Source organism: Uloborus diversus, chromosome 4 (assembly GCF_026930045.1).
Source record: "Uloborus diversus isolate 005 chromosome 4, Udiv.v.3.1, whole genome shotgun sequence".
NCBI lineage: Eukaryota > Metazoa > Arthropoda > Arachnida > Araneae > Uloboridae > Uloborus > Uloborus diversus.
The window spans coordinates 5,354,173-5,372,859 of record NC_072734.1 but is presented as its reverse complement, the minus strand read 5'-3'; the positions used below and the strand labels follow the sequence as shown (position 1 = coordinate 5,372,859).

General features: G+C 35.3%; 1 protein-coding gene across 1 annotated transcript in view; it reads right to left on the bottom strand.

The window, feature by feature from the left end:
• LOC129219889 (xylosyl- and glucuronyltransferase LARGE1-like) overlaps window positions 1-18,687 on the bottom strand; it is a 201,123-nt gene that overhangs the window by 130,584 nt on the left and 51,852 nt on the right. Inside the window, exon 2 of the mRNA XM_054854200.1 lies at window positions 5,523-5,601. The gene's annotated coding sequence lies outside the window, so the exon portion shown is untranslated. The remainder of the gene's footprint in view (window positions 1-5,522; window positions 5,602-18,687) is intronic.

The following is an 18,687-nucleotide window of genomic DNA, read 5'->3' as shown; positions in this document are numbered from 1 at the left end:
CAGAAACAATTCTCTAGCATTCGAAAGGCATTTACATTATGTTTAAAAATGAGGAATCCTTATCTGCCCTTCAATCGAAGGTATAATTTAAGTGTTCCAAAGAGGAATAAATTAAAAGGGGCCCAGTAAAATATCAGAGGAGTTAAAAAAAAAAAAAAAAACCTTTCAATCACATTTTTTTTGGCGTTATCTTAGCCGAAACGAATTCCTTATTCTCCAGTGTGCCATACTAAATTTAACACCACTATCTAGCGAACCGACCCGCAGAATCATTTTTAGCTATCAGAAGTTTTCGAATTAATTTAATGGCATTCTGGCGAGCTCTCGAATTTATGATCACCCTTAGCGGGCGAGCCTCTAATGATCAGTTGCCAAGAGGAGAAAGAAAAGTTCTCTTACCAGGATTCGTTTTATGTGTCATTTCCGGTAATCACTCATAGACGTTTTTCAATTTTCCTTGTAAGTTTTTCTGATATTCTTACATTCATTAAATTTCCATTTTAAGGAGCTTCTTCCAATTTTAATCCAGGAAAAAGTATTCATTTGTCCATGTTTTACAAGCTTGATGCCTAAGCAAGGAATCTGAAGCTTCATACCGATTGCATTTTAGTTGATGCGGGACTTGAAAGCTGCAGGATTTATCGTGTTAAAAGCTTTTATTTTTTGGAATTGATGCAATTTGCGATGGTAGGTTTTAGTGCTGACTCTTAGAACAAAAGGGGCGGGAGACATTTTGAAAAGCGCCACCACTCCAAGAGGACACATATAGTCAATTTAACTGGCACTTTTTTTTTTTTTGAGCAATCACGATTGCTTATTGTTCTCACTTGACTGTTTTTTATGCTACGCTGATTTTATTTTCCCACCAGCACCCTCTGCCAGCACCACCGTCGCGTCGACCGGCCTCACGATGCTGCTCCTCTTGCGAAAACTGTCTCCGGGTTGCGTCCATATCCTACACACACACGCATACTCACACACGCCTACACACATATACACACACTCATGCCTGCGCACAGACACAAACACATATGCCTACATACACACACACGAACGTCTACCCACACACGCGCGCGTACACACACAGCACTGCATACACAACACGCACACACATGCATATATACACACATATAAACGCACCCACATACACACACGCTCGTGATTGCGAAAAACATAATTTGAATTCATATGCCAAAAATTCAAATTAATTTTTTATAGATATTTTTTCTCTAGTTTGACTTAGTACTTTGACGAAACAGGTTATGAACTAAAGTTTGTTTGGGGGTCATACCATTAAGTTGATACCATGAAGATTTGCATTAAGTTTCGGCTTTTTGTCGCAAATGTAGCAATGCAACAGACACGTAGGGGAGACGGGGGCTAGTATGCGAAGGGGTAAGTGTGCGAATGTTAAATAATTTTCTCGTTTTTGATTTTTGAGTGAGCTGTCACGAAGCCACGTAGCTGCTTCGCTACTATCAGTGTATTTTCAGTGAAACTTGCCAAACGGACCGTGTTGTACGAGGAGAAAGTTGTTGTTTCGCAATGTCAAGTAAATTTTTTCATCCTTAGCTATTTTCTTATAAAACATACAATAGTAGAATAATTTACCAAAACTTATTAATATTGAACAGCCCATGCTTCAACGCAACAAATGACATCCTATTCAGATTATTTTATGAAACCATTTTTTAACCAGTGTAACTTGATTTCAATATAACGAGTTGGGGCTAGTAGGCGAATTTTTTTCGGGGTAAGTGTGCGAATTCGCATACTTGCCCTAAGTTAACTTTTTAGAGTCAAAACATTAAACAATTGAAATTTAAATTCTGCAAATTATCAATTTAATAAAATAATTGCATTAGTTACACTATTCTTGAGCTTATCATTTCTTATAGACATGCTTATAGAATTGCCAACATACACTCCTGTTTGTGAAAATTGCAACACCACGAAGGACTTACGCGAGTGCGCTGAAAATTGCAGGAAATGTAAAGTAGGGCATGATATGCAAATGATTAGAATTGCAGACCGGTAGCGCCTGCATAGTCCCCGGATATGTCACCGATTGAACATGTGTGGGATTTCGTTGGGCGGCGTCTTGCTCGTGATCCTCGTCCTGTTGCTTCGACAGACGAACTTTGCTTGCGCATACAAATAATATGGAATACTCTTCCGCAAGCAGATATTCAAACTTTGTTTCACTCCATACCGAGTCGTGTAGCAGCTCTTACTGCGGCGCGTGGTGGCCACACAAAATACTAATTTCTATCTCTTTTTATCGTTTGTTTCGTTTGAAAATGTAATCATTAATTTGTACCATTACCACTCAACTGTGCATTTAATTTCCTTCAACTGTGATGCTTCCTTCATGGTGTTGCAATTTTCACAAACAGGATTGTACATACTCTTCTCTCCGGAAATGAGAAAATACAAGAGAAAAACCAACAACGGGAAAACCCTACCAGATATAATGCTGCATGCATGGAGCAGGAGTATCCCCCTAGTGAGTAGATGACAGTTGAAATGTTTCCAGATTTCTTAAAGGATTCTGCTGAAAACACTGGATGTTCAAAGAAAAACCTCTGATTCTCTTATTAGACATTTACCACTCCCACGTCAATAGAAAGGCTTGATTTTTTGTAAGGAAACTACTAGCCAATATATATATATATATATATTAATTTGAATTTTTGGCATTTTGAATTCAAATCATGTTTTTCGCAATCACGAGCGTGTGTGTGGGTGCGCGTTAATGTGTGATGTATGCATGTGTGTGCGTGTTGTGTATGCAGTGCTGTGTGTGTAGGCGCGCGTGTGTGTGTAGGCGTACGTGTGTGTGTGTAGGCGTACGTGTGTGTGTGTAGACGTTCATCTGTGTGTAGGCATTCATGTGTGTGTAGGCGTTCGTGTGTGTGTGTAGGCGTTCGTGTGTGTGTGTAGGCGTTCGTGTGTGTGTGTAGGCGTTCGTGTGTGTGTGTGTGTAGGCGTTCGTGTGTGTGTGTGTGTGTAGGCGTTCGTGTGTGTGTGTGTGTGTAGGCGTTCGTGTGTGTGTGTGTGTAGGCGTTCGTGTGTGTGTGTGTAGGCGTTCGTGTGTGTGTGTGTAGGCGTTCGCGTGTGTGTGTGTAGGCGTTCGCGTGTGTGTAGGCGTTCGTGTGTGTGTGTAGGCGTTCGTGTGTGTGTGTAGGCGTTCGTGTGTGTGTGTAGGCGTTCGTGTGTGTGTGTAGGCGTTCGTGTGTGTGTGTAGGCGTTCGTGTGTGTGTGTAGGCGTTCGTGTGTGTGTGTAGGCGTTCGTGTGTGTGTGTAGGCGTTCGTGTGTGTGTGTAGGCGTTCGTGTGTGTGTGTAGGCGTTCGTGTGTGTGTGTAGGCGTTCGTGTGTGTGTGTAGGCGTTCGTGTGTGTGTGTGTGTGTATATGTGGGCGTTTAAGTTTGTGTCTGTGTGCAGGCATGAGTGTGTGTGTAGGAGTGTGTGTTTGTGTCTGTGCGCAAGCACGAGTGTGTGTATGTGTGTGTATGCGTGTGTGCGTAGGATATGGACCTGGAGACGGTTTTCGCAAGAGAAGCAGCATCGTGAGGCCGGTCGACGCGACGGTGGTGCTGGTAGAGGGTGCTGGCGGGAAAATAAAATCATAGGAATTCAAAACAGTCAAATGAGAACAATAAGCGATCGTGGTTGCTCAAAAAATTAATAACCCTACTTTTTTCCCCCACTGCATTTTAGCCATAAGTTGCTGCCTCTTGATAAGAATCTACATGGCCCATTGAAAAAGTATGTTAATTCCGCCAGTGATTCTTGGAAAAGGGGGTTCTTCCAGGAAAGCCAATGACGATTGACGACGTACCATCGGTGGTAACAGTTGCTTTTCCACAAGAAGCAAGGCCCGTAAATATTATGAATGGTTTCAAGGAAACTAGTGTTTCCCTGAAATTTTAACATTTTCCAGGATTGTGACTTCATGCAAAGTTATATCACTGATAGGTCGGACTCCCAATCTCCTGGATCTATGAGTGAATCCGTTTGTCCCAGCAGCAACCATGTTGGAAGAAAGTAGTAAAACTGGATGGACCTGTCCTGGAGTAGATTCAGTTGCTACTTCATTCAATAATTCAGATGTAGAGTCTCTTACTGAAGATAGCGCTATGTCTCAGCTACCCACATACGTCTCTCTCTGAGCATTACTCCAGATCATATACGACCTTATCCTAAAGCTGAAGGGGGTCAGATCAAAAAAGGATGGAAACGAAAGAGGTCTACGGCAATACTCTTTAATAACCCAGTCAAAAAGGCTCTTCAGGAAGAAAGAATCACAGCAGAAAAACACAAATCATCACAAAAAGTCCTCAAAACATACAAGAAATCTCTAAATCCAAGAAAAAAGGAATGAATATAAACCTAAAAGATACATAAAAAAGAAGAACGGAGGGCAAATAAAATACTAGTTCATTTTAAGTAATGTTTGCATTTTTCAGCATTTACTTTCAAAATCAAAGTTAAAAACCTTTTATAGGATGTGACATACCTAATTTTAAAGCAATTAGAATATTAATTTCGCTTTTCTTCATTCATTGGTAAGTTTTACTTGATTATTTAAAGCATCATTGAGGCTTTATGTTAACTTTTCTGTGTCTATTATGAGTTTTTCTCAATTCGCTATCTTACCCCATACGGCTCGCCAACTTAACCCGTGACGGGGCAAGTGTGCGAACTCTGCGAAGGTTCACAAAAGTTATGTAAAGAATTGAAAAAGTACAGTATTGTTAAAACAAAAATACGACTTTATTGCTGATATCATACAGAATATCCAAGCAATAAAAGAAAATTTTTCTACTTTATTTACAACTTTAAAAAAAATAAAGTTTAAAAAGTTCACCAACTATCCCCGGTCTCTCCTACATACATACACACACACACACACACACAAAAAAAAAAACATGTGTGTTTGTGTGCAGGCACAAGTGTGTGGGCAGTTGTGTGTATGAACGTGTGTGCGTGGGACGGGGTATGTGTATGATGTGTGTGTAGGCATATGTGTTTCAGTCTGTGTGCAGGCATGAATGTGAGAGTAGTTGTGTGTATGTGTGTGTGTATGTTTTTGTGTGTGTGTATGTGTAGGTTTCTGTATGTATGCGTGTGTGTGTGCGTGTGTGTATGTGTTTGTGTATGTGTATGTGTGTGTATGTGTGTAGGTGTGTGTGTATGTATGTGTGTGTGTATGTATGTGTGTGTGTATGTATGTGTGTGTGTAGGTGTGTATGTATGTGTGTGTATGAATGCGTGTGTGTATGTATGCGCGTGCGTGTAGGACATGGATACAACCTGGAGACGGATTTCGCTACAGGAGCAGTATCGTGAGGAGCCGGTCGACAGTGATGGTGCGGAGAGTGGCGAAGGGAAGGGAAAATAAAATGATAGCACGCCAAAAAGAGTCAAATGAAAGCAATCGTGATTTCTTAAAAAAAAAAAAAAAAAAAAAAAGCTAATGATCAAAGGCAACTTTCATGAAAGACCGAGATTTACTTACTGTAAACGAAGAAGATGTGAACGTAGTTGCTTTCAATTTTTCAGCGTCGTATTATAGCAGCAAACTTAGGAAAAGAGTCCTAAAATTAAACAAAAATATTTTCATTGTTTTAATTTGCACAGTTGGACACACATGTATTTATATACAGTATTATACATGCGCATATGCACCGGTGGGGTATTGCATGGTTTACTTACCACTGACAAGTGATTTTTCTGATGCAGGGAGTGTAATTTAAGTTAATAAGAGCATTTTTACTTCCTTTTACAAAAAAGGAAGTATTGCATTCGCAAAAAAAATTTCACCCAAAAAGCGGCCTTAATTTCCATTTTTCTCACCCCCGAACGAATGTTGTTTTTTTTTTTTTTTCGACCCGACTACACGTGGATTTATGCCTAGGAACCTACAGACACCCGAAATATCCATTTTGACGACCTCTGACTTAATTACAACGAATTTTCTCGTGACGTACGTATGTATGTGCGTATGCATGTATGTATGTCGCATAACTCAAGAACAGAATGTCCTAGAAAGTTGATATTTGGTACGTAGACTCCTAGTGGGGTCTAGTTGTGCACCTTCCTTTTTGGTTGCATTCGTATGCTCCAAAAGGGGTCTTTTGCCCCTTTTTGGGGGGAAATCATTGTTAATTTCGATGTAAACTCAAGTGGTATTATAATTTGGCGGACACTTGGCGATATATCGCCAGTCTTTTGGTCGCCAAGCTTTGTCGCCAACTTGGCAACAAATTTGGCGACTTTTTTATTTTTTTTAAATCTGTTTTTAATTTGGACATTGTTGGTGATTTTAGAGAGTACACTATTGAATCATATTAAAACTGCCAAAATAATGAGAAAAAGACATTGGAGTAAAAGGAAGTCATGTGATGCACACATCAGCTCGTTTGATACACATACTACAGGGATCCGCCCCATTCTCGCTTCACTCGCCACCCAGCTCGCCACTTGAGATGATTCAATGCCGCCTGCAGCGGATGACAATTGATGATTTTAATGCTGTTACCCCAGAATGTCTTCAGGACATCCAGATGTCTTTCCCCTTAAAGTTCAAATGTGTGAGTCAGAGGCTTCCTCTGGATGTCCTGTATCCCAACTGTACCAGTATTGACCTGGTAGAGAATGGAGGTCTGGTGTTGCAGAGACACACATAAATCGACGAGCACAGGTTTGAATGGTATAGATTGTAGAATATTGGTGGGTTAAGAATATTTCTGGCTGGTAAGATTTCTGAAATTTTTCCAATCTCACACTATGTATATGAGGCGAAAAAGATAGATTGATTTTTTAAATGTCGGAGAAAATAAGAATCCTAACATAACTGAAAGAGGAGTACCCACTCACGGAGGTCAGCGACTCTCAAAAAGGAAAGGACGCCATTCAATGGTGAAGTAAAAAAATCTCCATCATGATTGCTCAAAACAGAAGATTCCAGTTCCACAAAAGGAAACCATTTAGTGCAAAGTATCAATGGTAGCAAATACAATGTGCCCCGAACCCGTTACAAACTGGCTTCAAACTCCGTTTGTGTAACTCTAGAGTGTGAGAGTCTCCACTTTGTTTCATAAAAAAAGCATTAGTAACCGAAAAAGGAACTACTATCTATTTAGTGTTAACCATAAAATTAGGCCTGTGAACAGAAACAGGTACGCTTACTGTTTACAGGAAAAAATTTAAACTAAAGGCTATAATTGAAAATGTATGTTTGAACATCTTCCGTTCGAAGAAAAAATTTCAGTGAAGTAAGTTTTAATAATAAAAGATATGAATAAATACAAAACATATATTATTAACAGTTTAAAATAACATTAAAAAAATACTAATAATATTTTTTATTTTCACACCAGGAATTCATTAAATATTAAAGGCATTTTTTAAATTTTACATATTTATTTAAAAGCATTCATTAAATATTGAAAACGATATTAAGTACAGCCCATTTATGATTTTTCGAAACATTCCACACATCAGGCAGTGAGAAGCACAAGGCAGGGTTGGGTTTTGGACTGTCCAAAACTGGTTTAGGACAGTACAGCTGGTTTTTACCGTCCAAAACTGTTCAAAAGTGTCCGAAACTGTCGTAAACTGTCCAAAACTATGCCGAAGCTAAAGCGGTGTAATCTAATCAATTTGTATTTACTGCAATATTTGTAATGCATAAATATAGATATTAATGAGGTTTAATTAATGAGTAGTTGATAATATTTTTCTCCAAAATGTTCATATAAAAAATATTTTACTTAAAAAATTACCAATAACTATTACATAAAAACTTCCTTATGTAACAGTTGGTAGAGTTATGAAAAGAAATTCACAACACTACTAACACAACTAATTCCAGTTCCATTTGTAACTCAAAGGAATGTTATTAAATGTGCAATATTTGAGTGAAAAAAAAAAGCTAATTTTTTTAATGGTTTTTGCATATAAGTTTTGCATGATGTTATAATGAAAATTATTTTTTAAATCATATATTAGAGAACAACAAATTGATGGTTAAACACTTATGTTATAAAACTTGTGCTGTTCTTTTTTTAGCTCATATATTTTTAATATAATACTTTCTGTAACTATGAAAAATTGCAATTTATTGCATTTAAGTCAATTTTTGCACTATATGGAACACTTTCTTTTGCACACATGCATAAATGTCGAAAAATTTGGTTTATGGAGGGGGAAAAAAATTTCCTGCATAAAAATGGAAATTTTTAATAAAGAATTTAATTTTTACGTAAATAGATTAAAATCAGCTACATATAAATCAGTTACATGTATATTTATACTTGAATGTTCACACTGAATAAATATATTAAATAGTCAAAAAAAAAAAAAAAAATGTTGCCACATTTTGTTGTTTTTGATATTTTCTAACAAAATATAGTTTCTCAAAACGTAGTTTTGGACAGAAGGGTTTTGAACAGGATGGTAAAAACCTTGCCAACCCTGATTTCATTGGTACACATACATAAACATAAGGAAATTTGGTTGCTAATATCAAAAAAAAAAAAAAAATCGAATTTGAATTCCGAAACTTTGAATTCAAATTATGTTTTTCGCAATCACGAGTTGCGACAAGACCCTACTTATTAGAGTTATTGTTTCTAGAAATGGCTCCCCCCCCCAAGCATGTCCCTCCTCCTGGGTGGTTATGTGTGTGCACGTAGGCCTGCGTATGTGTGTAAAGGCGCTCACGCGTTGGCGAGTGTGTATGAGCATGCGTGTGAAGGACATGGACGCCACCACCCAGCAGAAGTGGATTCCGGGGGACAGTGCTCAGGAACAGAGCAGCCGTGCCACCGCCGCGCCGGTGGGCGGTGGTGCTGCTGGTCCAAGCTGAAAAATAATCCCAACGTCAAGGACTGTCAAATGAGAACAATAAGCAATCGTGATTGCTCAAAAAAAAAAAAAAAAAGAACTAAATCAACTCATGCACACAAATTGAAATTTTAATCAAGAATTCCACTTCTATGTAACTAGATTAAAATCAGGTGCATAAATAAGTTGACTGTTCTCATTGAATAAATGTTCAATAAGAAACATTGCTTTGATACATTTTATTCTGTTTTTGATGTTTTCTCACAGAATACAATTTTTCTAAAAATATGGTTTTAGACACTTTCGGACAGTTTTGGACACAAGGGTTTTGAACTGGACGGTAAAAACCAGGGTTTTTACCGTGGTTACCATAGTGTCCAAAACCTTGCCAGCCCTGGCACAGAGATGTGAGTGCCAAAATTAAGAAGTTGGAGATATCTAGTGCATAATATAGAAGAAACTCCCAGTTTTGGAGGCATGAGATGGATCTAGTAGTCCTGGTATTGTCCGTTTTCCACAAGAAGGCACTTGGCTCTTCCTTCGTCACGTGGTATTCGATGATTCTATTTCGCTGTTTTCGGCAGAAGGTATCTTCGGATCATAGCCTTTTGTTGAAAGAGTAGCAGTTTTTAAAATGCAAGAATAATTGAAATGATAACAGACAAGTGAAGCAAGGGATGTAAAGGACACTAAGATTCTTTTGCACATTAAAATGTACGCCGAGGTTAAGATATCAGACTGCATTCGAAGACATTTTTTTGAAAAATAACCTGGACATTTTTTTAAATGTTATTTTTCAACTACATGTTTCAAAACTATGGAAAAAAAATGTAAAAGCAAGCTTTTAAAATATTATTTTTAAAAAAAAGGACAGATTTATAGAAAAATAGCGGAAAAACGTGTCATACGCTAACAGCTATGGACAAAATTTGGTTCTAATCACACACAAACCCTTGTAGAAATACAATTGTATGACATTAATGTGTGTTTTGCTCTAAAAGTTTTATTATTTTTTAAAAAAAGTACTGAAATATAGCCGGACAAAGTTTCTATACTGGTATTTTTTCGTAAACAAACGCCTTTGTTTAAACTTATCCGCATGAAAATATCACTTAATAATGAAATTCAGCTTAGCTTTTAGAGGAAAACATCAAGCATATTACAGAGAACTATCTCACAAATTTCACATCAATACTCGAATAACTTTTTGAGATATCATTGTTACAGTAGACAGTTTTCTTCAAAAATATCGTTCTTCAGAAAACGCGTTTAAATGCAACTTCCGGTCTGGAGTTCAGCATTCGACTCTGTAATAATACAACTATAACTCCAGTTATATTTCACGTAGAGTAAAAACTAAGAGTTTTGGAAAGCTAATAAACCAGACTACGAAATGAAATCATAAAAACAATTGGGAATATTTCATCGAAAATGTCGATTTTAACGCAAGAAGCGCGTGGATTGCGTACCGATCACCCCTCGCGTAAAATGGAACTCTGCGTCGAGTGGAGGCGGGTCGAAGTACCTTCTTGTAAAAAAAGGACAACAGTTGCTGCTATACAACATAATTAAGGAAAGAATTCTATTAGAGTCAGCCTAGAATCGAAACTTTAAAAGCTTTTGCTCAAAACTTAAAAACGTTTACTTCCATCCCTTTGCTTCCCACTGCATCATATTTGAAAAATTCAAACGTTTAAAACGTTTTTAAAAACATTCTATTATATTCAATTTCGTTTTATATTCAATGATTAGTCTTCAAGATTTGATTTGCAAATAATATTCAATCACCTTAAATTCCAGTAAATTTTTGTACGGGTAAAATACGCAATAAGTCCCACAAAAAAGCTACAAACGACTTCTCATATTTTCAGTTCAATGTGGAGAACGTGACCTTTTAATGCTCCAGTTTTTTTCAGCACTGAATGGGAACCAGATAGAATGCTATTGAAGCGAATTTAAAGAGATGGTGAGGATTTTTCAAGAGACCATTCAATTTAATGGTTTTTTAAGCAAAAAGGTAATCAGAGTTAGAAAATCGAGGTTTGCTGACTCGCCAGTTTCCATTTAAATTCTTTTCTTTTCATTAAAACGAAAATAGGATATAAAGGAACTTTTTTTTTAAAAGAAGGAATTTCCCCCCAGTTTAAGTTAGAGTACTTACGAGATCACGTGCTCAATAGCATTAAAAACACTTCGTTTCGTTCAAGAGCAGGAAAGCTAACAAACATTTCAAATCTACTTCCATTTTTTCTCTTTTCACTTCATTTCGGAGTATTGAAAGAAGTTTAAGAAACAGGAAAAAAAAAAAAAACTTAAAGAGAGAGAGAAAGCGCAGATGGGTGTGAAAAAGGAATTGATCTTGCTGACGAAAGCTCTTGAGGCTTCAAAAAATTTCATCGATTTTTCTTGATTCGTTTTTGTTTCTAATTAGGAACAAGGAGAAGTAAAACCGAAAGTAATTTGAAAAGCCACGAAATTGAATACATTTGGAAGAATTTCTGATTAAAAAAAAGCCAAATAGCGGAAAAAATTATTTTTATTCCGAATTCATAAATCGAAAACACAGCAGACTGTTTCAGATTCGAAAAGATTATGGATTTTTCATCATAAATTCAAAATAAAACTGGATCGGTAAATTGTTTTGCGTTCAAGTACTGTAGTTTTTCCTCATTACACTGATGTAACTCTCCTGCCTGGTGCATTAATATCATTGTTTTACCAATGCTCTCATCATAGAAAAAGTTTTGCACTTCAATTAAAATTATTTTCTGATGGAAAAAACCTGATCCACAAATTTATCACATATTACACTCCCCCTCTGTCAAACGAGCTGATGTGTGTGTGCATCACATGACTTCCTTTTACTCCAATTTAAAGATACTAGTTCCTCGGAGTGAGCAAAAAAACACTTGAAATACTTTCATTCCAAGTCTGTTGCGAACCGAAGCAAAGAAAACGTTTTATACAGATGGATTTTCCCAATATTGGCAGTTTTAATGTGATTCAATGGTTAACTCTCTAAATATGGCCAAATTAAAACCAGATTTGAAAAAAAAAAAAAAAAAAAAAAAAAAAAAAAACCGCCGAATTTGTCGCCAAGTTGGCGACCAAAGGCTTGGTGATATATTGCCAAGTGTTTGCCAAATTGTAGCACCGCTTGAGTTTACACTGAAATTAACAATGATTTTACCCCAAAAAGGTATAAAAGACCCATTTTGGAACATCCGAATGCAACCAGAACAGAAAGTGCACAACTAGACCCCACTTGGAGTCTACGTGCCAAATTTCAACTTTCTAGGACATACCGTTCGTGAGTTATGCGACATACATACGCACATACATACATACGGACTTTACGAGAAAAGTCGTTGTAATTAACTCGGGGAATGTCAAAATGGATATTTCAGGTGTTTGCACGTTCTTAGGCACTTATCCGCGTGTGGTCGGATTGAAAAAAAAAAAAAAAAACTCAACATTAATTCGGGGGAAAGCAAAACGGAAATTAAGGCTGAATTTTGAGTGAGAATTTTTTACTTCCTTTTTTGTAAAAGGAAGTAAAAACTAATACGTGTTGCGGGCGCGACTGTGCGATGTCACCCGCAACACGTACAAATTATTATTTTACAAGTACAAATTTTTTTCTTAGAAAGCTGCTAATCCATGTTATGACACATAATGGCTCTCCATATTCGAATACGTCACAATAAAAAGGTAAAGTTAAAAATTAGGGAATAAAATGCTAACATATGAGTAAACATGTCACATCCGTGAAAAAGGATTGATCACTTTTTAAATAAATGTTGTATGAAAGAAAGGGGGAAAATGATATATTAATAATCTGTAAATTAGAGTTTCTAGTTTTCATAAATTCTGGAAATTGGACTTGCCAGAAAAGTTCTATCCCAGTTATTATTACTGAAAGCACGACACAGAATCGAAATTCAGAACTTATTCCGGCGGCGAATTCCATTCATCCCTCCGGAAATGGAGTTTTCCATATAAAACGCGGTCATGCCTCTACCTCCTCATAAAGCGATGGTTTAATATTTGGGCAAGCGGCAATTAATGTCCCTTTTATCTTCTTGTTAACTGATCAAAGTTCCGTTATCCATAACGCGGGACACGGGAAAGTTTCCACCCGGAGTTTCGCTCGCGTTTCCGACAAAATTTACGACAATGGGGGACCGAGAAAAAATTGATTTGCAGCTGCATCAAAATCGAAATTGGTTTACGGTATTTTGCTTTGGGATTTTTGTCTGTCGTTAATTGGTTATCCTCTGATACGTAGTACGGACTCACAAATTAAATTTAAACAACTCATGCATCAGCTATTCCACTTCATCAGAATTTTAAAAATTTTGATTTTGTGTTGCATAAACGAAATCAAATTATTTAATTTTTACATAAAAAAAGGTTTTTTTTAGATATAATGAGAAAACTTATAAATCCCATAAAATAGTTTCTAGCACTTTCTTCTTTTTTTGTGTTGCCATCTGAAACAACAAATACATAGCGCCAACGATAGTTAAATTAAACAACGGCAAACAAGTATAAAGCATTGCACAAGACAGTAAATTATCTTTACTAATAATTAAGCTGAAAGTCTCTCTGTCCGGATCTCTATCTACCAGGATCTCTCTCTGTCCGGATCTCTGTCTGTTAGGATCTCTGTGACGCGCATAGCGCCTAGACCGTTCGGCCGATTTTCATGAAATTTGGCAAAAAGTTTGTTTGTAGCATAGGGGTGTGCACCTCGAAGCGATTTTTCGAAAATTCGATGTGGTTCTTTTTGTTCTTAAAATTGGAATAGAAAAAGATCATAAGATGGACGAGTAAATTACGAAATTATCATAAGGTGGAACCGTAACATGAGCACAAGCCAATTGGCGAGATACGAATTTATCATAACGTGGAACCGTAACATGGGTACAAGCCAATTCGAGAGAAAATTCACCATACATTATTTGTCAATATGCAGGCGAACCAAAAGACCTTTTAATTTTTCTATTACGGGCAAAGTCGTGCGGGTACCACTAGTCAGAAAATAAATGCACAGCAGCTGAAAAATTTATAAACTGCATAGACAAGTATAATCAAGGTCATCCTAGATAAGTCATCCAGGTTGGCCGAGGTACAATGGATAAAAACGGTAAAACGAAGTTGTTAAAAATTGACTTGGAGCTGCATTGATATCGAAATTGGTTTAAATTATTTTGATATGCGATTTTAGTCTGTCACTAATTGACTTCCCTCTGATAGTTACTATGGGCAAACTACCTTAATGCACAAAATTCAAGAAATTTCAGTTTTATTAAAACAGTAAAGGTACTGTTTGTGTTATTGCACTTGCTCAAAGCATCGAAAAAAAAATGCTTCCTTTCTATACAAAGCATAGAGTAAAGAAATGTACATAGAGAACGCCCCCCCCCTTCTATGGTAAACATTGGATGAAATTGAAGCCAGAATTATGGGATACAGCGGTGCAATGATAAGCGGGGTTATGATAACATGATCGCTTCGCGAGAATAGTTTTCACCAATCTCGCAAAGAGACCGATTTAAATAACTGGAGGATTGGTTTGCATTTTAATTCATGTTGTAATGCAATTTCAAAAACGTGCTTCAGGAACTTGCATTAATATCTAAGTTTAAATTAACAGCCAATTGGGATTCAGTAATAGAATGTTTTGAATTAAGATGTGTCTCAAGATACTTAGCAAGAAGCTAAGGATCTTGGGATACAGCGGTGCAATTTCCGGCTTCAATTTCTTAGTATGGCGGGGCCTCTCTATGTAATTTCTTTACTCTATGATACCAAAGAGACATTTAGCCTACTGTATAAAACAATATTTTCCACCCACAGCGAGCGAGATAATCAACATTTTATTATTATTGATTTTAACGTTGCCATACCAAAGTAATAAATAGCTCCAGATAATAGTTAAATTAAATAACAGCACAGAAATATAAAATAATGCACACGATAACAAATAGAAAATAAATGTTCAGCACCATCAGGCAATAAATTTATAAATAGCAGTGACATGTTTAAATGATAAAAACCACGTTAAAAATCCCTATTACAAAATCATTGCATACACGTATTACGGGGGTTGTCTGTGACCGTTTTGTAATTTAAAACAATTTCGATTTTCGACGTTAACCAGTAACCGTGAAAAAAGAATTTCATTTAAATCAGTAGATTATTTATACAAAACAAGCCAGCTTCCACGATCAGCCCAATGGTAAAAAAGCATAAAACTTAGAACAATTTTTAATCTGATTATTAAATTTTAATCATAAATAAGTCATATATTTTTTTTACAATTAGCTAATGCAAAAGTTATTTAATGACTAGTTAAGTTTTTTTTAATAATTTTGTAAAACAAATAAATGAATGAACCTTACGGTCTGAAAGTTTTTTTTTACAAATTTTTACCGGTGCGCGGTTTGGAAGAAATTCAGAAACGCTGCCATAAAAGGAACTAAGGGAATATGCAACAAATATACACACAAGAAAAAAATAGCATAAATCCAAAAAAGCCAAAATATTACTTTTTATACTACTTTTTCTATTTACACTGAGTGTTTCTTATACTCAATCCTCATTTTTCAGCAATTTAAACTTCCCCGCTACATCTAACACAACCACCGAAGCCTTTTATCGTGAGCAGTGATTGCTCGCTTATCCGTCCAAGAAAACTCATTAGGGGGGTCTTTAAAAGCAGAGGGCGCTTTTTTAATTGCTGGCGTCGGGCTAATTAATGAACGAATAAAAACAATTTTTTCCCCAATAAAATTATATCACCCGGAAGAACGACGTTTGGCAGATCATTTTCGGTAGATGGCGGGATGGGCAACGGGGGTGTTTTATTTCTTACACTCGCTCAATTGATACTGTTCGTATTTTTTATTGAAGAAATTATCTTTACATGCGTGGAAAAAAGAGCCTCAGTTATCGAAGCAGAATGTACCATTTTATTTAAAAATTGAGCTTATATATATATATATATATATATATATATATATATATATATATATATATATATATATATATATATATATATAGAAAACATATTAAAGAGGAAAAAATAAGGATACCATAAACCACAAAAGCCCAAAGATGCGCTAAGCAGCCAAACAAATAAGCCAGGTAAATATAAGCATTAATAATTATCATTATATATATATATAAAGAGAGAGAGAATATTTTTAAAAACTTTATGAGCATTGTAAATGTTGCGTTTCATAAAATTTTAAAGGGACTTTAATACGGAGCTTAATGAAAGAAAAACAAAATTGAAGTATTTACAATGCAACAAAAAAGTTGTGGCAGAATAAAGTACAATAGTGACTTGTTCCAATCCTAAAAAAATACCAGATTCTACTGGAAGCTACTAATATTTGATTTGTTTCCAGAACAAGTGTTTGACCAATAAGAAGAGCAGTATTATCTTCAGCAACGAGAAGTATTGATATGAGTTGATAATCAGTTCGTTACTTCTTCAATTTAAAACAAATTATGCGCTAATGGTTAAGTTTAAAATCAATCATTTCACATTCGAACTCATTTTAGGAAAATAAAAAATATTTTTAACTGGAATTGTAAAAGAATAGGAATGGGGTAGTTTCCAAAAATTTAAAAGTATTTTTTTCTGAAAGAGCATGTTTAAAAACGTAGGATCTGACGATTTTTTAAAAATAATTTGCTTAAGTTTAATATTTTTAAAAAATAGTTAAATCCTTGCGGTTTTTATGTTTATATTTCTGCCGATGACATCACATTTGATGAAATGCCATTCAGTGTGGCCATTCACAGAGCAAAATATATAATTTGCATCTTTACTCACGTGTATTGGCAACGATATGGTTGATAGCAAGCGTAGAGCACAATGTTTAATTCGGTTCTTGATTACAATAACGTGGAAACGCTGTAGAAAGATGCGCCAAAATGCATCATTTGTGACGTCATCAATACCACGCCTTGTTTGAAAAATCGGACATTTTAAAAAATTAATTAAAAAAATAACTGTTTATAAAGCGAAAGTACTTTCTGGGTCCGTGTTATTTATTTATTTATTATTTTGCTTATTCTATCAATTTCAGTGACTAAAAGTAGTACTTTTGACTGAAGGAAACAACACCATTGTTTTTTCTGTTAACAGAAAACTAAGATTTTTATACTTTATTCCGAACAGCGAAAAATAATCATAGATATTAAACATTCATTTTCACAGAGTCTAGTAAAATTATTTCATAGTTACGGCAACGGAAATTACGATGCAATAATTCAGGGATGGAAGATAATTTATTACACTAAATTTTCCACGAAGTAGGTAATTTACGATGTGACTGCCATTTAATTAATTTTTATTACAATGAACTGAAGGTAAACTCATAATTAAAATGGAGCGTACAATCATTATTACAAAGATAATTACACTTTTAGTTCTATCGCACATTGGTGGTTTTTCGTATCCTAGACATTTTTGACTCAAATCTGTAGGAGATAGCGGGTACAATGAAACACTTTTAAACATTTACTTTAGTTATTTTTCGCGAACCTAAATGATTTAAAATCGATTAAAAATTAGATTGTGAAATTAAAAAATTAAAAGTATACATGAATTATATGCACGAGCAGGCAAAAGTATGAATAGGGGGAAAAAAAGAACACAGTGAAATTTGTTCCAGTATACCCCGTCTTTCCCTACATTGATTTCAACAGGTATTTCATTAAGTTTTTCATGAGTCGCGATTTCAAACAATAAGCTGTTTTCGATAGCTTCAAAAGAAGCTCTTTTTCGTGGCTTTTAGGGTGACAAGTTATTATTTTCTTTTCGGAGATCTTGCAACTAAGAAACTGGGTGATTCTCCAAAAACTTGACATTTTCCAATCACTTTATTTAAAAAATAAAAAGGCTGAAAAAACTCTTTGTGAGGAACCTTTTAAGAGAAAAATAGAGGGAACTCACTTTAACTATGTTACACTCTTAAAAGAAGGGATCAAATTTTCATACAGCAGAGACTGACAAGCAGCACAAGGAGAGTTACAAAATGAATTTCTTCATGGGTTATCTAAAATGTAACTATAGTAATAAAGAAATAACTGAAGCCTTAATCAAAAAGTATGGTTTGTAACTGACAAAGAGGAACTAAAAAGTAAAAAAATAACGGGGCCTCCTATAAACTACTACCTAACGTAACTGACAACCCACCAAATCCTGAGTTAAACACTAATAAGTCTTTAAAACTAAACCTACTCAGTTACGTTAGGTAGTAGTTTATAAGAGGCTCCGACTTCAAATGGTTATTAAAAATTAAGATATCGTATATAATTAGTTAGGTATTAAAATAATTCATCGTATAGTAATTAAAGTCAGTGTTTATTTTTTCGGTGCTTGGTTTAATTGATTTTTGTACTGGAAGTGTAAAATAAACTTGAGTTATACGTTTGGGTGGGAAATCGTCTGTAGGTATGACCAATTATTTTTTTACTTTTTAGTTCCTATTTGTTTTTTGAAGTCGGTTCTTTTTTTATTTGAAAATAATTTATATAGTTCAGGAAATAAAGACATAAAACAAAAAGGGAATCAGCGATATTAATAACTTATAATAATGTTATTTTTCTATTCTAACCTCTTGTTTCAACCACACACTATGAATAGAATTAAAAATTTTCGTTTATTTAAAACAGAAATATTGTCCAGGAGAATGACAGCGAAAATGTTACATACCTTATTCTTGAAACTTCAAAATGTTAATGAGAACAGCAGACAAATCATATTGACATAAAGAATCCAACAAAATGGTGACAATAAACAGTTTTATAGA